Source organism: Chinchilla lanigera, unplaced genomic scaffold (assembly GCF_000276665.1).
Source record: "Chinchilla lanigera isolate Chin_1 unplaced genomic scaffold, ChiLan1.0 scaffold00007, whole genome shotgun sequence".
Classification (NCBI taxonomy): domain Eukaryota; kingdom Metazoa; phylum Chordata; class Mammalia; order Rodentia; family Chinchillidae; genus Chinchilla; species Chinchilla lanigera.
In genome coordinates this window covers 30,774,967-30,799,010 of record NW_004955408.1, presented here as the reverse complement: position 1 = coordinate 30,799,010, position 24,044 = coordinate 30,774,967, and the positions used below count along the sequence as shown (strand labels likewise).

General features: G+C 45.1%; 1 protein-coding gene across 1 annotated transcript in view; it reads right to left on the bottom strand.

The window, feature by feature from the left end:
• Slc25a48 (solute carrier family 25, member 48) overlaps positions 1 to 23,490 on the bottom strand; it is a 164,815-nt gene extending 141,325 nt beyond the window's left edge. The window contains exon 1 of the mRNA XM_013506729.1: positions 23,415 to 23,490. The gene's annotated coding sequence lies outside the window, so the exon portion shown is untranslated. The remainder of the gene's footprint in view (positions 1 to 23,414) is intronic.
• Positions 23,491 to 24,044: the final 554 nt, after the last annotated feature.

Here is a 24,044-nt window from a genome sequence, read left to right as displayed (position 1 = left end):
ACATGATCACATTGTTCATGAAAAACTACATTTTTTTTCAGGATGTAATAGGCTTTGCTTTAACCTTTCTTTTTTTTTTTTTTTTTTGGTTTTTCTCCGGTACCGGGAACCGAACTCACGACCTTGCGCTTGCCAGGCAGGCGCTTTTGCCGCTGAGCTAAATCCTCAGCCCCGGAAATGAGGAGTTCTTGACAGCTACTTGCCAAAGATGAGCTGGTGAGAGACAGATATATCCATGGTAGGAAGACAGAGGTTTTTCTTGTGTGGCTAAATGGTCTCTGCCTTCGATCATAATCATGAGCATGGGAACACAGGCCAGCCTGGATTCCCCAAGTTATAATCCCAAACTAGGCAGAATTCAGGGTGTATGTCATAGCAATTTGGAGTGAGTCGGCACGCAACACATGGGTCAGGCTTTGCTCCTAGTGACTGAATCAATCTCATTTAAAAAAATAATAATTCCCATTTCATCCTCAAGGATTCGACTACTCCCTACTGGTGACACTAGCAAGCAAAGCCACAGGTGAAGTGCTGAAGGCCGGTTAGGGGCGTTTTACCCTCAGCGAATAATTATGTGAGCAAAAGAAACACAACATGGTCACCAACAGCTGTTAGACCTATGAAAAGTAACAAGGAGGAACTCAGTTGATTGCCTATGAAAAGGCCTTCACGGAAAGGAGGAAGCCAGCTGTGGCTTTACATCTGTAAACCCCAGACACAACACAAAAGACACAAAATTACCAAAGGAGAAACCGTCCTAAGTCTCGGAATTATAGCCAAGCTCCTCTATGCCCTTTAACTGCTGAGAACTGCTTTCATTCTGAACTGGCATGCACCCGTGCAGTGTAGAGGTGGCCTCACCAAGACTGTCTGTTTTAGAATGTGACAGATGGCAGAGGGAAAAGAAAAGCATATCCCCTGTTCCCCAGAGTACAGAGGTTCTCCAGGAAGTGTCTCTTCAGAGGCTGCATCTGGCCAGTGCTTTGCCACGGATCCCCAGCCACGACAGTGAAGGCGCTAGCAAAAGGGGCATTCAACACTAGGTAACAGTCTCCCTAGGAAACAGGCCTCCCAGGAATAAGGATGGGCAAAAACACTCTGTATTTCACCTCTAGGCTCCTGTAAAATGCCCCAAATGTTGCACAGACAGCATGGCTTTGTAATCTCGCAGACCTGGGTCTGGCTCCTGGCTCTATCGTGCATTCGCTAGGTCCCCTTGAGGTGGTGGCCTGAGCTCTCTGCGCTTTAGTTTTATCTATCGGGCAGGGGTATGGGGATGTCTACAGATAACAAACTTAAGCCTCTGAAATGGTGGCAGTGATGCAGACACATAGAACAAATGCCGGCCAGTTTCACAAATATTAGCAGGTGGCACTGGCCCAGGGAGGTAGGGACCTGAGCACCGGGGTTCCCCAGACATCTCCATCAGTCATAACTGTCTCCAGTCAGACACCTCACTGCCGAAGATCCACACTGTTTTCATACCCGCTTCACAAAGCCAGACTCCGGGCGCTCAGCTGTCCCATGTCAGCTTGCACCGCCTCTCCCACGGGTCACAGGTGCTGCATCAGTGTTCCTTCTAAACACGCCCTACTCACTTCAACCCTACAGCACCATGCAAGCTCCTGCTGGGAGCTTGATGAAATTCCATTTGTCTTCTCATATCTGTCTTGCGAATCACCTCCTCAGATGGGTCTCCCTTAATCCCTTTATCAGAATAACACCTTGGCCCTCCAGAACACCAGTTGCTTACTATAAGCACTAAAGTAGAATATCTCTTCTTTAAGATCAGCCAGCTGGCTCTAGCCAGCAGTATGAGGTCTGGTTTTGTACCCATCTGGCTCTGTCATTTCCTAGTGAATAGCCCTGGACAAGTTACTTAACGCCGGAGCCTTTGTCTCCTCATCTGTATAATGGGGTGGTAATCACAGTGCCAAACACACAGAAGCATGGGGAGTATGAAATGTGATTATCCATATAAAAATGTCCTCCCCATGTTAGTCCAGTAAATAAACGTGGGTCGCTGCCCTGAGAACTTGTGGAGAGTTTCTGGCCCCTTCGAAGGAAGCCTCTAAAGCTAAGAGTGGGACTGTCCCATAGAAGAAACATGGTTCCTGGAATTACCAAATGCTCCACAGATAGGGGCTGATAGGACTTGACTGTCCTTTGAGACAGGTAACCTTCTGCAGGTGAGATGGTGGCATATCGACTTCGCTGAACAGCATTGAGTGGGGCACAGGGCAAGTCACCCCCTCATCAGCGTTGCAGGGCAGCAAGCCCTTCTGTGCAGTGTCAGGGCCATTTCAGCCCCACCAAAACCCTGAATGGCCCCCCAAGCCTCACCTTCTACCTTCCCCAGCCAGGAAGAATCAGTTCTTGTCCTGCCTTCAGCCCAAAGTCTCTTCCTGCAAGAATAGCTCGGCAACATGCTAAGTAGGTCACAATGGAAGAGCCTAGAAATGGTTTTGTCATCTCCTAACACAGCCTCTGTGTTCAACCCGCAGTGGGCAGGGCCGCCAATGCAGGAGAACCTGGGCCTCCTTCTCACTGAAGCTGCAGCTGTTCTCCACTTTTCCCCACTGCCCGCCAGGAAACAATTCTGAAACATAATTGAGCAGCTGTGCTGCAAAAAGAACTTGCTTTAGAACAATACGTTGTGTCCAGCAAGTGTGTCACTGCAGTCCCAGTGCCAGCGACAGAGGAGCTAACACATATGATGGGGTGGCGTTGTCTCAGCACACCCCAGGCTCTTCAAACTGTTCTGACTGCCACCCTACCTGTGTCCCATGGGTTCGGAACTTTCTGTGTCATCCATGCTGGCTCCCACTGGCCTGTTCCCTCCCTTAAGACTGTACATTGGGTGGTTTCTTCATTCCCATGCAGAAGGTACAGTGATTTGCTCAGGTCTGTGGACACCCTGTGCACCTCCTCCTCTTTTCTCTCAACTCTTGAACAATGCCCTTCAGAATCTACATGTGAATTAGGTTCTAGTGACAAAGTTCAGCTGCTTATCCTCATACCCTCTTCTGTCCGGATGTGCTTGTTCTGGGTTTCTATGAGCTTGCACCCTTGTTTAACCAAACTACTCTTGCACACATGTTATTTTGAAAGATTAATACAGAATCCAACAAACATTTCCCCTGGATTCCTCTTCCAAACTGATAGAGAAAGAGCTATTTCCAAAAAAATTACACATTAATAACCAATGAATAGGAGCCAGGAAAACAATGTAGCCAGTGTATTTATTCCAAACAGCTTGTTTAGAATGCAAATTGAAAATATATCTCATTCCACCGGACTCTCTGGGGAGCCGTGCTAAGGCAAGCAGAACTAAGAAAGCCACCAAAGGAGTTGAGACCTGCTCCCTGGCCAGGGGTGCCTAACACAGGGCAACTCTGGGTTCTCCCTGAGCAGGAGGACCTCTCAAGCCAAAGGACCCTCTTCTAGAGCCCGGCTACCCCTCACACCTCCCCTCTTGAAAGCAAGACTCCTTCACCAATGTTCTGCCTTTGCCTCAGAGCATCTGTCTGGCTGCAGTCAGCAGCAGCACCCAAGAAGCTTCCCTGTAAACAAAAGCAGCTTCTTCATGAGAAGAAAAAAAGTCAAACGTTTCTGTGACAGGTTCCATTAATGGATGTCAGAACTGGCCCCCAAGTACATAAAGGTCCAAACCAATTTGATTTATGAAAACCAAGCAAACTTTCCAGGAGATTTGGCACGTCCACAGCGTTGGAGAAAGACCTTAATTATACTGCTTCTGCTCATTAAATAGATAAGATCTCAGCAGAAACAAGCTATGTTTTGACTTCAGGAAAAAAATGTAAATCCACCTGGCTCCGTATTTTATAGTAGTCATCAGTAGCCTGAGGCCATGTGAAATGCCCAAAGTTTTCATCTTCCTTGGTCTGGGGTGGAACAGAAGCAAGACATCAACATAAGAGCTCTGAAGTTGGCAGCGCGGTGATGATGGTGATGTATTGGAGCATTCCTGTCTCTACAGAGCCCCAGAGGCAAATAGTCATTGTACTGGGCTAGATGAGACACTAAAGCATAAAAAGCCAAAGGGAAACAGTCTTGAAGTTTATCACAGAAATGTTCCCTATTGGGCAACTAATGAAGAGAAGATTTATATTCTTCATGGCTCAGCCACACCGTCTCCCAGGCCAGAAAGGACTAATTCTCTCTGGTCTCTGAGTGCCCTATGTCTATCCAAGGAGGTTATCACTAACCCAGAGTAAAGACTCAATATTAATGAGAATCTACCTTGGAGACCAATGAGTCCCAACACCTACTAGGTGCCTAACGTTGTCATTCAAAGGAGAGCCTTGGAGGAAATATTACTGTTGTAGTTAGGGCTTGCAAGAGACTAGATTTAATACAGGACACATGATTTATAGGATTATTTTATAATGTTCGGCCAAAAAGTCAGATGCAGAAGACTGCAAGAAATCTGTCCATACACTAGAGACACAGAGAACCCAGCTGAGGGCCTGGATCCCACGGCAATGGCCTGCTTGAGTCCAACTAGAGGCCTAGAGCCCATGACAATGTCTCATGCAAGTCTGTATCAACGGTCTGTACTGGAAAGGCCCAAAGGTCAGTGGTGGAATCTAGAAAGTCTGTACCAGCGGGATGAAGGATCTGTGCCAGCAGGCTGAGGGATGTGCCCTGGAGCCAGGAAGTGAAGCTCAAAGTAAATACCAGAGCTCCCCACAAAAGTACCACAGCCATCCTCAGTGACAGCAAGGACACAAGCTTCTCTGATGATGAGAACAGCTGAGTCCATATCGGGAAAACCAGCATGACAAGCTTCCCCAGGAGAATCGGCAGCACCATCTTCCCCTCCAGTCCTTCTTTTGTGCCGTTGACAACAGTCCTCAGGTGGGCCTTCCACACCTAGCACCACGCTGACTCAGTTCAGCTGGGTGTTATAAGTTGACCATTGGTTAATTCACCACAGTTACTTTGTGCTGAATCTGCACCACAGCACAGTGCCATAAGTCTCTTCTTTGCAATCAGGACTCAGAGGAAGAGCCAAAGTATGAAATTTATAAGAGTGTTTATAGGAAATTACTCTCAGTCCTTGGACCTCTTTTCTTCCCTCTCTCTCCTGATTCCTTAGGAGATGCCATTCATCCAATGGTTTTAAATATCTCATAAGCTCTATTTCTACATTTATATCTCCATGACAGGCCTCCTCCTCAAACCCTTGATTTCAAATACAACAGCCAACTTGACATCTCAAACCTAGCCCGTCCAATACCAAACTTCTGATCAATTGATCTGTGATGTTGCTAGATTCTTTCATTACTTCTAATATTTCTTCTAATGTGTTCTCTAGGAGTTTCTATATATATGAGATCATGTTGTCTGAGAATAAACATACTTCTACTTCATTCTAATCTATATCCCTTTAATTTCTTTTCCTTGCTTTATGTCACTGACTAGAATTTATAATACAGAGTGGAATAGAAGTGGTGGGAATAGATATGCTTGCCTTATTCCTGACCTTGGAGGAAAAGTATTCAATCTTTAATGATTAATTATGAGTTAGCTTTTTGATAAATGTCCTTTATTAAATTGAGAACCCTTCCATTCCTAGTTTTTGGAAAAGTTTGATTGTAGTTAAGTGTTGAATTCTTATCAAATGATTTTCCTGTGTTTTATTGAAATGATCATAGGGTTTTCTTCTCGTTTTTATAAAGGGTTATGATTAAGTTTATATTGACAAACCAAATTTACAATCCTGAGATAAACCTCAATTGATCATAATGTGTAATACTTTTTAATATATTTATGGATTTAATTTCCTTATATTTCATTGAGGATTTTACTTTATGTTCAGAGTGATATTGGTCTTTAGTTTCCTTTTTTTATAATATTTTTGTTGGGTTTTCATTTTATCAGGTTTTTCTTTTTCATTTGTTTTTAACAGCTTGACTATGGTGTACCTTGGCCTGATACTGTTCAAAGAAATCCTTCTTGGGGGTTTGCTGGTCTTCAGGGATCTCAGGTTGATATTTGCCAACAAACTTAAGCACTTTGACACCATCATACCTTAAAGTAGTTGTTTCATTCTTTTTTACCTTTTCTAAGCTCCCTCTATGTTATATTACTTCTATTACCCCGTAGGCAGATGAGCTTCTATTCAATTGTTTAAATCTTCTCTGTGTTCTTCGTCCTAGAACATTTCCACTTATTTCTCTTCCAGTTTGCAGTTTCTTCTAGTCTCCAATCTGCTGCTAATACAACCCAATTTTTTTGTTTAGATGTTTGTGCTTTTCAATTTAAAATTTCCATTTGGTCCGTTTTTATAGTATTCATCTGTTTCCTCTTTGAGTCTATCTTTTCCTTATGTTTTTCAATGTATTTATAGTAGCAGTTTTTAAATCTTTGTCTGCTAATTAAAACACCTGGATCATCTTATGAGCCACATTTTTTCCTAACTAGCTGTCATGTTTTACTGCTTCTTGGTATGTCCAGTAATTTTTATTATATTTCTGACGCTATCACTACCTTATGAGAATCTTAATAACTTTGTCATCCTCTAAAGGACATTGCTCTTTCTAATAGAAGACAGTTAACTGTTGATGGATCCTTTTCATCCTGACTTGAGTTTGGTTTTATTCTTTGTTAGGGATGATCTAATTTTTATTTTGCTTTGTTTTTTTATTAGTCTCAAGATAGCCCTTACTAGGGTGTGATCCTTATTCCTAAGAAAGGATCTTTCCAGAACATTAATTGAGTGTTTGAGCTCTGCCTTTCTTTTATGACTTGACCATCTCACAGCCCTTTGCAACTCAGAGCACAAAGCTTCTTTATCAAGCTTTGCACAGCCCCACCCTGTAAAAAGGACACCATCCCTCTACCTGTTCAAATTTTTGTATAGTTGCCTTCTCTCTCCAATACTATCCCACAGCATCTCCAAACTCTAATTTCTGCCTCATCTTTCAAGTTTTAATTGATTTGTTTGATTGAAAAAAAAAACCAGCTAGTAATGCATGTTCAATTCAAAGCTTCCTAAACAACACATAGACCTGTGAGACCAGAAGTTTTTATTACTGGGTATTGCCTTGGCTCTGCTGTAGCTTGAAGCACAAAAATGAGAGACATGGTTCTAGGTTCAATTTACGGCATGTGGAAACAAAGGCAAGGCAGGGGGCATCACAATGCCTGACTTGAAACTATACTATAAAGTTACTGTGATAAAAAACAGCATGGTACTGGCAAAAAAAACAGACCTGAGGATCAAAGGAACAGACTGGAAGATACAAAAACAACAAAAGACACACTCAAGCTACCTTATCTTTGACAAAAGTGCCAAACTTCTTCATTGGAAGAAAGATAGCTTCTTTAGTAAATGGTATTGGAAAAACTGGCTTTTCACTTTCTGATATCCTCTTTAATCTCCTTCTTCAGAGTACTGTAAGACCAACATCTGTTATTAGAGCTTCTGAAGCCCTGTTACTCATGGTATAGTTGGTAGAGCTGTGACCTTGCCTGAGCGGTTGTCAGTGAAGAGCCTCAGGTTGCCCCTTATCATCACCTCACCCCAACCAATTTTTTTTTTCTTGTCTTGTCTTTTTGAGACAGGATCTTGCTATGCAGTTCAGGCTGGCCTTGAGCTCACTTTGTAGCCCGGGATGGTCTCCAACTTGCAACGGTCCTTCTGCCTCAGCCTCCTGAGTGCTGGGATTACAGACATGCACCATCAAGCCCAGCTTAGCAATTAATTTTAACAGGATTCCTGTATGATTTTATTTGTTTGAACACTGACAGTTGAGAGTATTTTCATTAAGTGCTTGGTTGTTTTTCAAGAAAATATGGGATGTTGGTCATGCATCCAAATGACAATATTTGCTTCCCTAATATCTGTATTTTGCTTTTTGGTTATTGTGTCAATGTCAAGGCTTAGTGTAATCTTTTTAAGACATCATAAATTTCAATTGAAGTTAAGGTGTATAACAGCAAAATGTATAAACTTCATAACTGAAGTGACAATATAAACAGCTAAGAGCAAGTTTTCACACATGTACATGAGGAAAACTCTGTAAGGACTGCTCCATGGCTCACAGTAACTGTGCAACGCCATTAACTTCATGTATGTCAGAATGGAGAAAATATGCATCTTAAAATTGATAAAACAAAGTAAGTGACCTAAAGCTTATTCTAGATTTGAGCACTTGTGGCACTAGGAATCAAGGTGCTTAGTTACAATAATAACAAATGCAATCCAAATATCCAAAGTAGGCTTTGTCTGTGTGACCTGCCTGGTAGAGAGGCTCCAACTCCAATTTTTCCTGAGTGTCTTCAGAGACTGCCTCTCCTTGAAGTCGGTAACATTGCTATTTTCTTTGAGTCTTTGTGTGTTTGGTAAATGCTGGCTGAAGTTCCCTGAGAGGAAGTTGAGGGTTCTGCCTTAACTGGAAACAGAGATTGAGACCTCCAACCACCTATAACTACTCAAATTTTCTGTTGCTTGGGGAAAGTATTTTCTTTGCCCTGTTGCATACCAGAGTTGTCTGCATGCTTATATTTCTCTCCCAATGGAAAAACACATTTGTTAAAAAAGACTTCTACTCAAGTAAATAAAAGTGACACAGTACTCACCTTGATCCTTTGCATGAAAAAGCTTACAAATTAGGAACCACGAACAAATGAACCCTTCAACAATTTTTTCATCCCAGTTTCCCTGAGTGGTTTCAGAGAAAGGAGCTCCCTGAAATTGGTAATACCATGCTTTTCTTTGAGTTTGTGCGCTTCAAAGATTTTGTTGAATGTTCTTTTCAAAGACTTGTAGGTAGGGGTTAATTAATTGATTATTTAATCAGGAGAATCCTGAAGCATCTACCTTATTGCACAGCTTTCCTTCCCTAGTTCAACTCAAACACTAGAATATGGTTTTATTGTGTTGGTGGTTTTGGTTTATTATTTTCAAAACTGGCCCATGGTAGAAAGTTTACTTGTGGGTTATTTGTGTTGACCACACTGATGAGAAATTATAAATTGTGATGGTCACAGATGGAATCTGTTTAACTCACCCAGTATCAACTCCAACCCCAAATGACTATTAAATAAATGCCAGTCAAACAGGAACAGAGATTTTTTAGGAATTTCCATACTGATTTCCACACTGGTTGTACTAGTTTACATTTCCACTAATGATTTAGAAAGGTTCTGCTTACCATGTAGCCTCAATAGTAGTTGTTATTATTTGATTTCTTGATGACGGTCATTCTTTCTGTATAAGATGGAATCTCAGTGTTGTTTTAATTTGCATTGCTCTAATGGCCAACAATGTTGAATATTTCTTCATGTATTGATTGGCTATTTATTCTTCTTCTGTGAAGAGTCCATTCATTTTGATATAGTAGGTAGGGCGTGACAAAGCTGGCTGGAAGAATGGGCAGGACCTGTCAATTGCAAGATCCCAGGGTGGTACAAGATGATTCTCAGGACCCCATAAATACAACTCCCAGAGAGAGACTGGGCCAGGTAAAACCCTCATTTCCTGCTCTGACAACTGAAGAGGCCCAGGGGAACCTGCAATACACCTGTGCACACAACATCATCGTCTCCACAGATGTTGGTCCTAAATGCCACACTTACAGGCTGAATTGAAGCCTATCCTACCCATTCAGAAAAGGCTACTGAGGTACTCAGGGCATTTCTTTAAAAAAAAATCATCCCCAGATTTGGATTACCCCACTCTCTCCAGAGTGACAGTGGACCTTCTTTTACCTCCTAAATAGCTCAGGGAGTACCAAAGGCTTTAAGAGTAAAGTACCACCTTCATTCCACTTGGTGACCTCAATCTTCTGGAAAGGAAGAGAGAGCCAAACAGACCCTAAAGCAAGCTCTGGAAAAACTTTTCCAAGAGATAGCTGAGTCCTGTCTCTGATGAGTAACAGTGGCAGTACCCATGCCCAAACTGGGCCAAGTTTGAGTTCATTTGAGATGTTATATGGAAGGTCATTTCTATCCTCTGATATAATAGTAGACCTGGAGACTATGAGACCCTTACAGTATCTCACCAATCTGGGCCAAGTACAACAAGCTATCCAGATGTATGGAAACAGAGTCCTGCCAGCTCCTGGCCCAGGGGCCCACCTAGTGTCCTCCCTGGAGACCGAGTGCTTGTAAAACCTTAGACAGAGGGGACACCAGCAGACCATTTAAAGCCAAAATGGAAAGAACCCTTTTCAGTGATCCTTGCAACACCCACTGTAGTGAAAGTGGCAGAGATAGATAATTGGATTTAGCTTTCTAAATTAAAGCTGATCCCATCTCAACTGTCTAAAGAACAAGATCACCCAAAAGGAAAAAGCCACTCCTGTGAGACCCTGGAAGACTTGAGATTTCTCTTAAGAAAGCAAGGCTCCAGTGCTCCTACAGATAAGCAGACAGGATTCTGCTAAGGCCATGGGTCTCAGACTCTTGATAATTGATCTCACTTACCTCTCTACCATGCATTCTTCTCTACAAGTGTGGGACTCTGACCTGCTCCTCACATTTGGGCTAATAGTGAAGTTTCTTTCTCCCATCAAACAGGCAGTTTGAGGGTCATTAATTCTTTTCCCATTATTTTCTGACAGGTTTTTCTTTCCTCAACCCAAACCACAGCCACAACATCCCAAGGTAGTTAGAGAGTACACAGTCCCCAGTAGGTAGGGTCTGCAGCCTCTTCCAGTTTAAAGAAGCCTTAGAAGACAGAGACCTTCACTCCTTCAGTACCCCATAAATATTTATGAGATTTATAAAGTTCTTTCAGGGGGGAATGATACAGGAGGTAGGGCATGGCAAAGCTAGCTGGAGAAATAGGCAGGACCTGTCCATTCCAAGATGCTAGGGTGGCACCAGGTGATTTTCAGGACCCTGTATGTAGGTAGACATTCTTGCAGACTCCCATGAGATGTGCATAGCATAAAAGACCAAACGCCATGAGAAGCCTGCTATCATGACTCTTCAAAGGAGGCCACTCTACACCTAGATGCAGAGTGCACTTTTATTTTTGTGTTTACTCTTTCTTTTGTTTAGGCCAAGTTCACTCTAAAGAGCTAGGTCTTCCCATACCCCTTCACCCCTCATTTTTCAAATAAACTTTTGGCACGTCTTATCCAATATCCATTTTTGGCTTGTCTTATCCAATTCTGTTTGAGGCACGAAGGACCTGGAATACTTTTAACTGGGGAGCCATTTTTAAAGAAACTATCTGACAACAGTTTCACTTACCCATTTTTTGATTGGGTCTTTTATTTTGGGGGGGTCTACTTTTTTGAGTTGTTGAGTAACTATGTTTGTTAATAGAAACTTGCTTTTTAAGTTCATTATCTACACTATTCTCCCTACTGCCAACAGATGCTCATTCTGCCTCTACCCGTCTGTCCTGAGGCAATGCAAAATTTGGAACATCCTTCTGGACTCACAAGGAAAGCAGACCACACTTCAGACAGCTGTGCAACACGGCCTGACTTGGTTGGAAATAGCCCCCCTGTTTCTTGATGTGTGGATATGGTATTGCTCAACTGCAGGGGTAATGGACATTGAAAATTGGTACCAGAGTCCACATCTGAAACTTTGGCTACTGTGCGTGCAGTTGCTACAGAAGATATTTCTAGTGCAAGAACTACGGGCTTGTTTTATTCCATATGCTGAGCTATTTATCAGATAAACAAGGGCGGTGTTAAATCTCCAGCCTGCCAGCCTGCCCCTGAAACATGAGCAGATTCTCAGAACCCCATATATAGAATTTCTGCAGAGGGGAGTAATGGAAGCTGGCCAGAGCTTCATGGAGAACGTGCTCTCTGCTCTAAGATGTCAGCCATATGAGCTAGTCCCTCTCCCTAGCACAGACACCAGGGACAGCAAATCACAAGCACTGCAGCAATGTAGGGATGCCTGCCACTGTGGCTTAGTTTCTTGTTGTTTTTGACCACCTGGTCAGAAGAGACCACAATGTGCATCCCTGGAGCAAATTCTCTGCCTCCCACCCCCAGAACAAAGCACTTGCAAGCACTGGCTGAGTTGTCCTTCTCCCTCACTACATGGTAAGCCCCTTGAGAACTGCAACGAGGACTCATTCATCATTTCCTCCCCAGATCCAACATAGAACCTGCATAGAGTAGATGCTTCCTTGTGTTTTTTGAAGATAATGAGAAGCAAAATGTGCTGATTTATCATGACCTAAAAGTGGACAATCTGGAGGTCAGTAGAAGATCACTCCAGACCAGTCAATAGTAATTACTCTATTTTACTAAAATCATTTGCCTCTAATCCTAAAGTTCCCCTTGTTCCTTAAATACCTATGGAAAAACGAGCTAGAAATGGGAATCAAGGGCATCAGTTGGCAAGATAACCCTTCCGTTCCCTCCAGCACCACGGTTTTAAAACTTCTCTTGTCACTTAAAGAGAGAGCCCCCCAAGGCAGAGATTCTTGTTGCTCTTGCTGGCATCACCACCACGTTCCCAGGACTGGCCACCTCACCTGCTGAAACTTGTTTATGGACTTTGTTAGAGATCTGAGTCCCCAACACTAGCACTGTCATTGCCACCAGACCCCCAGCTCAGTAAATATAGCTCTGGCATCCAGCAGGCCATCCCACTCAGAGCCTCGAGTTGGCAGGCTTCTTGGGATCATTTCCTGACCCATAGCATGAGGACTTCCTGCAAGTTCCCCTACAGATGTGTAACAGCCCTGCGTTCCTCATGCTTGTGCCCCAGCAGAAGCTGAGGGCAGGGTCACAGTCATCCAAGTTTTCCAGCAGGCAAAGGTGCCTTCTTACACCAGCCCCAGGGATCCTGATCCCATGTGGAGGGAAACACACGGGGCCCCTGGGAGGGAAGAAAGTGTAGGTGGAGTCAGAGAAGATACAGATGGAGGCAATTACCAGTTGCCACAAGACAAAGCTGCAACAATAGCAGCACTCACTGCCTGGGGGCCACTTGGCTTCCTCCCCTGCACTGGGAACTCATCTGCTTTGGTTTTCCTGCTCTGCAGAACTCCAACAGGCCTGGAGGAATGACTCTTCCCTCGTGCAGTTCTGGCTACTTGTTTCCTCTTTTCTGCAGCACATAGCCCAGGATTGGCATGCAGAAGACACTCAAGAAACATTTGCTGAATGAGCAAACAAATGAAACAATATTGGAGCTCTGCCTTGAGTCTCTCAGACTTCAGCTCTCTGTGAGGACCCAGACAAGCCCATCTCCTCCAGGAATCCTATCTAAACCCAAGTAACCAATGTATCACCAACCCATAGTACTGACCCACCAACTGACTCGCAAGCCCTACTAACCTTTGTCAAAAGTCTCTTATAGAGACTTTGATAGAGTATCAGTCCAAGCTGATACTCTATTGGGCTTATTTTGTTTCTTTAGAGAGATCACGAGTTCTCTGAGAGCAGAGCCAACATTTTCTCTCTCTAGTATCTTCCCATGGTGTCTAGCTCATTACTCTGTGATGACTGGTCACTGGCCAGGACCTGTATTCACTGAGTCAGTTCCAGAAGAGATTTTGCCCCTGCCTCCTGAATTGCATCTTCTGGATGATTTTGGAAGAGGTACCTGTTCTTTGCCTTTGGCAAGGTGCACCAGGTTGCAGTGGAGACCCTATGCCAGCATCGTCTCCCCAGAGGTTAGCAGAAGTGCCAGGCACATCTCTAATAAGGAAGCAGTCTTGCCCATAGGCCAAGCACAAACTCCGTACCCATCAGCCAGAAGCCCCCCACTTCTTCACTTGTTCTTGGAGAGCACACTGGATGGGAAAAGACAGAGCCATAGGCACGGTACCCCAGAGGTCAGCAATGGAAGGAGCAGAAATAAAGCACTTGGCCTTCCCCTGATCTAGCTTGGTCTCAGAAAATAGTTAAACTCTGAGAGTAAATATGTGCTTTCTCTTTGTTTAGGAGAGAATTCAAGAGTCACATGGGGAATATGCCAGACATATACTAATTTAGGACTTAAACTACCATTTTAAATTCCTGTTAAGGTTCATAGGGCTTATGCAGATTCTAAAACTGAGCAAACAAAATTTTTGCCACTTCACTGTAGCAAGAAGAGGATAAGATTTCTCTTCACTTTCACTGAAAGTCTAAATCTTCAGCCAAGCATAGTGGTGCATGCCTGTAATCCCAATACTCTGGGAGGCTGAGCCAGGAGGATTGCAAGTTCAAGCCCAGTTTGAGAGCCTGTCTCAAGACAAAAATAATAAAAATGGCTAGGGATATAGCTCAGTGTGAAGGCTCTGGGTTCAACTAGAAAAAAATCTAAATCCAGAATTCCTATTCATTGTGGATTCCAAACTTGGCACCATGATTGCTATTTGTTCAAATGAAGTACTGTTATTAGATCATCCTCTCATCTACATGACTACCTTAGTCAGCCCTGGATGCCATAACAGAACACCACAGACAGATCACAAAATAACTGACATTCACTTTTTCATAGTTATGGAGGCAGAAGTTCAAGCTCAGAAGCCAGCACAGCCTGGAGAGGGCTCTTCCTGCCTTGCAGATGGCTGCCTGCTCACCGTGTACACATGGAGGAAGAGAGGGAGAGGAGAGATAGAGAGGAAAAGAGAGAGAAATCTTTCTCTCTTTTTATAAGGCCAGCAAACCTAGTGAATACAGATCTACCCATATGACCTCCATTATGCTTAATAACTGTCCAGAAGCCCCATCTCCCAATATATTCATATAGAGGGTTAGGGCCTCAACATATGCATTTGGGTTGCGGGTGAGACACACAATTCATTCCATGGCAATATCTCTGATGAGTTTCGCTATGCCTCAAATTCAAAGTTCTTCCAGTCTGGACGTCTTTCTGTGCAATCTGGGAGGATGTCTGTGATTAGTCTACGCAACCCACTTTCTCACAAGAAACCTGTAAAAATACTCTCCATCTACAGCCTGACTTCTTCCTGTTGTTCAGATCAGTGCCCCCCATAACCAGCAGTCACCATTAAACCACAGCGATAATTACCCATCTGAGGCCTGCAGTCTTCCCACATAACCTGAAGCCATTGCATTTGTCACAACAGATCATTTCTTGAACTCTGACAGCCAGCCCTGGGAGCAGAAAGAATGCTCATTTTCCTCACCCTGCTAGAGCTTCAGAAAGAACTCAGCTCAAAATAGATACTATTGAAGCAGGAGACATTCAAATGCCAAACGGACAGGAACTGTGAAAGATGCAAAAGCACAAGCCATGGCTGCACTTCTCTATGAGGAGGTACAGAGTCTATCAGTACCTCTACACTGGCCTCGCCTCACCCTCCAATCCTTTTGACTGTGTGAGAGCCATGCTGGAAGCTTTGTAATCTGAAACCATTAAGTATTCATGGGGCTGGCAACCACAAATAGAAAATAATTGGATTTCTCTCTTTCACGTTAGGATAACGACATTATCTGGGATATGATGATAAACAGAGTTCAAAACATTGGTTTGAATTTTCTTCCCACTGTTCTTCCAAGGCTCCTCTGTCTTTCACAATCTTCCTGTCCTGGTGGTTTGGAGACCCCTGTGTTCAGTGGCATGTACCCAACACTCTTGACAGGACAGGCCAAAGTCAACTTTGGTTTTGTGCATCTATTGTTTTCAAGCCAGAAACTCGACTATTTCCTCTTCTGTGCTTCATCATCAGTCCCCAAGCTCTCTGAAGTTTGCCTCCTTGATATTTCTTGAATGTACCTCTCTTCTACATTCCCTGTACCACTTCTCCAGTGCAGACTACTACTTCTCCTCTCACCTAGGGAAACACTTGCCTCCTCATAGGCCTCTGTGTGGGCAGGTTCTCTGCTGTAATCTAACTTACCACAGAAGCCAGAGTCATCCTCCTAAAACACCGAGCTTCCAGCCACTTTACCAAATGAAACTTTATAGTGGTTTCTCCAGCATCCTACCCATCGCAGCACCAGAGACAAGGCCTTGTATAGCCTGGCCACCCTGCTAACTAATGATGTCACCATGGACCAGGCCTCCAAAGGATACTCACAAAAGATAATAAAGACCCATGACATGTCACACAAAGGGTCTTACATACCTATTTAATCCCACTCCTCAAGAGGCCAGGACTTACACAGGTAAATCTGAAAAGACACAATACACAGTCCCCTCTCTTTAGTCAGGAGGTACCTAAAGCATAGCGGAGACACTGCTGGTATGTCTCAAAGACCTCCCACCCCGGGGTTTGATTTCAAAGAAGTTCCTTTTCCACACAGTGTCTTAGATAAAGAGCAAAACTATTCCACGGTAGCTGCATCTATTTGAATTCACATTAATGATTTGATTGAGAAATTTCTTAAGTCACGTGGCTGCCCTTCATACAGGGATAAGCTGAAAGCAACCTTACAGAACGACATTTTAAGTGAGTCACCCTCAAAAGAGTCTTCTCTCCAGAGTAGCCCCATCCCATTCATCTATAATTGTAGTTGTCATTTTGTGTACCAGGAGAGTGACTGAGACAGTTATGCTGATCCAGGGAGAGGAAAGGGGACAAGTGAAGCAGGGCAGATTAGTTCTGGAAAATTAGGCATTTGCTGTGTCACCCTGGAGTCTTCAGCTTTGAATTTGGCCTCCAGGAGCATTAAGTAAGTCTGAAATCTTTCTAAAATGAGAGCCACTATACTACAAGTTGCACAGAGCAATTCGTGAACTGCCAAATGGACAGGAACTGTGAAAGATGCAAAAGCTCAAGCCATGGCTGCACTTCTCTATCTTGGGCATGAAAGTCAGAGCGTACCTGGGCACTTCGAGCTCCTTCCCAGAAAACTCATCCTTCCATTCAGAGAGCCCCACCATGAGGAGCGCAGCATCAGCCAGTGCTTTAACTGACACTCCATTTCCCTTCTCATTCTCCTGCCCTTCTAAACCAGCTGTCCACTATCACCCACCAGCTACCTGGAGAAACCTACACTTAGCACAGCAGGTCTGTGATCATTACAAGCCAGCCACAAAACTGCCCATTATTCCAAAAGAAAATCACACATGCCTCTGAATGGAGGCTTCATGCTGGAAATTCAGTAAATACCGGAAGAGAAGGACACACAGCCCTCATACATTCTGTGTCTCCTAGCCTGGCCTGTCCTCTGTGGACAGACCATGGAACAGGGAAGAGGTGGTGCTGCCACCTTCAGGTCGGCCCCAGCTGGGAGCGTTGTTGTCAAGGACAGTGTCTGGGATGTAGGATTTGAATGGTATTCAGCCTCAGTCCTCCCCTCTTCATCTCTTATCCTTGTCCTCTCAGCCCCAGGAGTGAGAGAGAGATTTAACTCCCAACATCCCATCAGCTTGCTCCATCCTGAGAGCCTTGGCTTTGCAGGCTTAATTCACGTCTCTGCCCAGTACTCCCCAGAGTGTTGGCTTTATCCTCCCCACGGGAATGAACATAGCTGTGATTTTCTCCAAGGTTTCCTCATGGTGCTGCGTACTCAGTTCTCAAAGCTGAGAAAGTTTTTTTTACTTAGAAAGGGTAGCTGAAGAAGCCCTTCAAGGAGCCTGAAGAGACTACAGCAGAGTCAGCCAATCAATCCTGCATGACTGAGGGAACTGGCTGGGCACAAGAACACCCTCTGATCTAGGCAGACTTCAGACAAGCTGAAAGATCACTCTACAGAAAAGTGACTATGGGGCTGGGGATTTAGCTCAGCGGCAAAGCGCCTGCCTGGCAAGCGCAAGGTCGTGAGTTCGGTTCCTGGTACCGGAGAAAAAAAAAAAAACCAGAAAGGTGACTGTGGCCTGCCTCCCCAAACTCTTGGCAACCTGCACATTTTACCTGAGTCATTCATTCCTTGGAGCAACCATGATCTTCTCCCAAGTCCAGGATGAGAGCTAATCCCTCTAGTGGAGGTGGAGTGGAGCATCCCCTGAGTTTCCAGCAGGTTTATGTGGGGGAATTTTGATCAGATCAATTTTGGGGGGCTTAGTACCTACAGCAGTCACGGTTTGTGCCTTGCCCATTTCTCCATCCCCTCTGACCCGCCGTTCTCATGTCAGCCCTACGACTTCCAGCTGCAATTTCCTGAAAGCCTTTGCTCTGGGAATTTCCCTGCCCACTCAGGCCTGCTCAGTCCATGCACAGAGCAGGCCACAGACCTAGGCAGTTTCTAGGCAGTTAGAACTTCCACTCCTGGGAAAGCCCTCAACCTGTGATGATTGAGGAGTTGCGGGGTCAATACCCCAGCTCCCTCGCTCTTGGTTACAATAACTGATCACATTCTACCCTGTCTCCCAGAGTTCTCAAGCCTGATCTATCCTCAGTTGCCCATAGAGTTAGCCTGCTGGATATAATAACTTTTATTGGTTTCCTTTCCTCTCCTACTATCTCTCTCTCCCGCCCCTTCCCCTGTATCTCTTGGGATTAAAAGTCAGGTCTAAATGACTTTGTTATTACTTGTATCTAGATATCTCCCGAAGCCTCATGCAGTCATACGTGGGATTTTTCAGAGGTGGCTGGATCTAGATTGTGTGATACTGGGATTGTGTGATGCTGGGGTTAAGGGTGTGTGATTATTAAATTAGTCCAGTGCTTGGTTTGACCTCACCCTAGGTATGAGCATTACCTCCTAAGAGCAGGTAGCCTAGATAAAACGTAAGGGACAGAAAGAAGACTAGGCTTGTGGCTTGTCACTGCTTGCTGCTTCCTACTTCAATGCTTTGCTACCTTCTGCCTGCCATGAACTGTTTCTCCTCAGTAATGTTCCTGTACCATGCCGCCCTACCTTGGAGCCAGCCAACTATGAACTGAAACCTCTACAGATTGTGAGACAATTAAACCTTTCTTCTTTTAATTTTGGGTGTTGGGTATTTTGTCTCAGCAATGACAAAAGTAGCTAAGACAGATATCAAATCCCAAATCTTCCCACAACATGAGGCTGACAATGATCCTGGTTCCTGGGAACCCAACCACCATTCCTCAATGTAGCAGGGCACTACTGAATCCTGTCTTTGGGGCCCAAATTGGCCTCGGAGGTAATAGCTCACGCACAGGTGCTGAATTCTTGGCATTCCATGCCTATTTTCTTCATTCAGATTCCAACCCAGGTGTTTGGCTGTGTATCGAAATCCAGGAGGTTTCTGTTTCTTTCTTTAAGCTGGACTGCATTATAAAGGCCATAATGGTAGGGATTCTGACCCTGGATGCCCATTTAGGTCCATTTCAGCCTTGGTTTTCTGTGAAATGACCCACACAGCTCAAAGCAGAACAGGAAATTTAATGAATCCCCCCTTACCCCGCAAAAGTCCTAGTTTAATGTCTAATGGTTGAGGACTTTATGAAAAGAGACCACAGTCTAATTTTGGGAATTAACCTAGCACCAGCTGCAGCTTCCTGGCCCCAGTGTTGTGGACATATATTCTTGTCTTCACACATACGCTCATCTGGACATGGGGTGGCCTCAGGGGGCTAAAGCATACAAGATGAAATCCCACAAATCTCTATTATTAAATCCATGAGATATTTCAAATCCAGCCCTCCACCTTGGTAATGACACCTTTGACATCATTCTAAATAGGAGAGAGAGACACAGAGAGAGGATGGTTAGAACAAAAGCGGGAAAGAGGTTCCCCAGGTGTCTGCCCCATGCCCACCAGCCTGCTTTCTTCCATATTCCTGGAACAGTGAAGAGTTTTATTCCTGGGAGATGAATCTCCTCCTGCAACCCTCCCTGCCCCAAGAAGGATGATGAAAGGGGCGGTTGCCCACTGACAGATGTAAGTCTGCACAACTCCACCTTTCTTGGTCCCAGGTCCTCAGGCTGCTTTGAGCTAGTCCAGGTCTGCTGGCCAGGGATCTACATCAGTTTGACTTCTCTTCCTTTCTCCTCTCCTCTACCAAATTACCTTTGTCCTTCTCCCCACACAGAGGTCAGGGAAGCAGCCTAAATTCCAAGTGGGATTCGATAGTGGACAACCCAGACCCTAACAGGGACTTTTAAAATGTTCTGCACTTACTTAAGACTCCTTAGGGATGATTCCCAGACTGCTAGGAGTATGAACTTCAGAAATCATGGTACTTGCATGGAAAGGCTTTGCTTAGGCACAAGTCAGCAATTGGAAGATTGATGGTTAATTCTAAGAGACTGGAAGCCTCAAATTCTGCCAGTAATTTTTAAATATCTTTCATGAATATCATCCCCCCTTATTCTACCCATTCTTCAAAAGTCAGCCAAATGCTCTCCTCTCTAGAAAGCCCTTCCTGATTTCCCACACCCAGGAGGCTTCTCATGCTCCACACACTCCCTCCCCAATGTGCATGCTCCAGTCTTCTCTAAGTACAGCGGGTTCACAACAGACCGGGCCTGTCGCCATCATCTCAGGCCTAAGTCCCCACCCCTCACTCCCCACATCCAATATCAGCATGGAGTCTGCATGAGAAGAAATGCTCAAGGAATGTTAAAGAAGAGAAATAGGTAAAGGAATAACCTTTCAGGTCCCATCATGACAGAAGTAACCCTAGGAGAATATCTCCTGATTCCCTCTCTCCCTAACACGCGCACCAGAACTTACTATCTGCACACAATGTGATGCTGATACAACTGGGTGAGCTGTCGTGCCCTGCCCATACCACAGCCGGCTCACTGCTACACAGAGCGACTCTACAGCAAAATGGGAATTGGAAAACAAAGGAAGAGTAATGAGGAGGAGGAGGGAATCAGGCATGCTCCAACCCCCCCAAAAAGTAAAGAATGTTAATAGAAAGGTTTAACAGAAAGGATAAGTTACTGGGGTCATGGAAGAGCAGAAAGGTCACACAGGGAAAGATGGAGCAACCTAGAGCTCTGCACTGGCAGGAATCTGCTACCGGCCCCAGACTAAAGGATGAAAGGGGAGAGTTGGCATCCCAGGAGCCAGCAGCCAGCAGCCAGGCCCACAGAGAGAGACTATCAGTGGAAGCTGGGATCGCAGTGGAGATGCCCCAGATACTGCCCTGAACAGAGGAAGAACTCCATGCCATCTTGCTTCCTGCTACCCTCTAGGCTCCTGCCAGGCCCTCTCACTGGCCAAACAGCCAGAAGAAAGGGGGACCTGAGAAGTGCCGTATGAGCAACAAGCCACCCTACGAGGCTGAAGGAGGAGGAGAGGGCAAAGAGCAGCTGTCCATGGACCAAGACTCTCCTTCATTTCTCTCACAAATGTATCTCTGCTCTCTGCCATGTCCTGGGGTGTCCTTGATTCCCAGGCAGCTTCCTTTCTCCCTGTGTGTCCCACACCCTTTGCCAAGACAGGCCATAAGTGGGGGTTGTGAGCCTGTTCCAAGAACAAGAAGCCAGGCCAGGCAAGGTAGTTTGACCTGGGATGATCAGAACTCTGGCAGGGCAGGTCTGGTATGGATTGCAGGCAGTGCAGCAAAAGGCATTCTCTCAAGCTTAGCAGCTGGCCCAGGAGATCTCAGAAGAGCCATCAGCTACTCTAGCCCTCCACATACACATATTCCAAGAGACCATAGAGTCAACTCCCAGGGTCATGGGGTTGACCTGGTCACTCAGGGCTTGTTAGCATGCTTAGACTTAATGCACAGATGTTCCACTACCCTCTCATTCATTCCGATGAAGGTGGTGGAATGGCCTGTTCCACAAAAGGGTAGAATCAGGAAGCCTTCTCTGCAGAAACACAAGCACATATACATATACCTGCATACACATGTACTAGAACTCTCTGGACATTTTCCCAAAGTTCTCCTTAAACTGATCCTTTCTTTCCCTTTAATAAGCCAGAGCTTCAGCTTTAGGGCCCAGTGTTCTAGCATTAAAAAGCCACTGTTCACCAGAAAGACACATCAAAATCTGGAAGCCAGTGACCAGCAAGGCTGGGAACAACTAACTCTGACATTTAAGCAGAGTTCACATGCTGTGAATGTTTATAGGATGCTATGGAAGAAATCCCACTCCACAGAGAAACAGCTGGGTGTTTAAAAGCTTTGTTTATACTTGAGCATTTGCCTCAGGAATTTTTCATGTTAAATAAATTCATTGCCACCCACCTGGCCCAGACTTTCATCAAAGAAATGAAGAGGGATGGATGAGTGGCTCAGCCCCTGACCCTTAGAATATTCACCCTGCTACGCTGAGCTGGCCTGGCCTGTACCTCCTCCTCACTGTTTGAAGGTTTTCTGCATCAAAGCTCAGCCTTGGCTTTATGGTCTCACTGGTCATGGACAGGCTAAGTGATCCCCAAACTCACAGGAGATGGGGCAGTCAGGAACTCAAGGCCAGCAGTTGTGGCTCACCAGGAGGTGACCCCATGTGAATTCAGGGGTCCTCTTTCTAGTAGTTGTCACAGCCAGCACTAGCAAGAGGAAGAGTCTGGGGAGGTTTTTCTTCCACATTCCTGTCTCCCCTCAGTAACTTTCTTCCCCTTGTTCTACATAGGGGCACAGAAAAGAGTCTTTTAAATAACCTGAGCCACCACACCCCATCAAGCCAGGCTAGGGCATCCTGGGATTGGGTGACATCAACTGAGCCATAAGCTCTAGAGCAAACTTCCCAGTTGAGATTGCAGGGCCATGGTAGAGCTCTGTCACTCCATGCCCTACCCTCAGAGAATGTCCTATTCTGCCTCCAGGGTCCCAAGAAGCCACGGGAGAGCAGCGATAGTGCACGAGAAGGATGTGGACCAGTCAGAGCCCTAGTCAGTGGGGAACTGTGGTCCAGTCCCAGTAGTCGCACCAGGCTTATTTTCTGCTATCCCCACCACACACCTCATCTGGCTCTCAAGGTCCCTCAGTTTTAGGACACACCTTGGGCTCCCATGCTGTAAATCTCAATGCCCCTGTCCATGTCTTCTGTCCTTCTGTAAGGCTCTTCTCAACCTGGAAAACCCTTGCCTTCAAGGACCAGATCAACCACCACTCTGTGAGGCCTTTGCTGCTCTCATCCCTACTTATAGGTCCCCTGCCCTGGCCCACATTGGGGCAATCTCTCATCCCTGTGACTATCACAGCTGCCACAGCCCTTGATTTGAATAAAAGACAGTAGGGACTTTTGAGCACATGGCTCATCTTCCCCAGTGGAGGGAAAGCCTCACAGAATCAGGGATCAGGATGTGTCACCAAGCCAGCGCCAGGCACACTTACCTTCTACAACCCCTTTACATAGAGGAAGCGTCATAAGTCCACATCATCGTATTAGCAGCCTTTCATCACCTGATTCGAATGAGTAGTTCTGTTCCCACATCTGACCTGCTGGCCAAAGGTGTAGAAGCACAGAAATCCTCTCTCTCATCTGACACAAGAGGGAGGAGCCACGCCAGCTGCACCAGCCAAAAATATATACTGTAGTTTCCATATATTTGCACACTCAAACAAGCACCAAGTTGGAAAAAATTTAAGAAAGCCTCTTCTAGGTTTGCATCAGTTTAAACGATCCCCTACTACTCATTTAAGAAACCCCACAAAATTGGGCAAATCAGAAAGGTGTGCTTACCTTACAAGAGCCTGACATAGAATTCCACCTCCACTGGAGCAGTGTTTCCCAAATAGTCATCCCCATACATTATCACAATAGCAGAATCGTCTATGCACCACCTGTGCTATGACTCATTTTATATTTTTTCAAATTAACATTAGTATAACTCTTCTATTTAAACTTAGCTTTAGTCATTCAATGCATTTTGTTTCAAAATAGCCACTTAACCAAAAAGAACTATGAACATTTCAAAAAGTTTATTTAATTTGAAATCTTCTTGCCTCCACTCAGGTCATGCTTATCCCACTTGGGGATGTCCTTGGTTTGTTCTGCCGGCTTCTTGACATTGGGAAATAAAATGTCAACACTCTGCTCTCTTCAATCAGGGATCAGGCAGTGGTCACAGAGCCTGGCTCCTTGGCTCTTGGGATGACTCATGGACTGGGTAGCTCCCCAGGGCCCAGCCAAGGAAGTGACTGTGAGCAGAATTTGCAAATACTGGCAGGCCAAGGGCAGAAAGGGCAGAAAGTCAAAGCCAGGCTTTGTGCTCATTTCAGGGAATAGCCACACCCATCCCAGGCTCCCACCCACTCACTCCCCATTCCCAGGGCGCTGCTACAGATCCAAGAATCAGCACAGGGAGCCCTT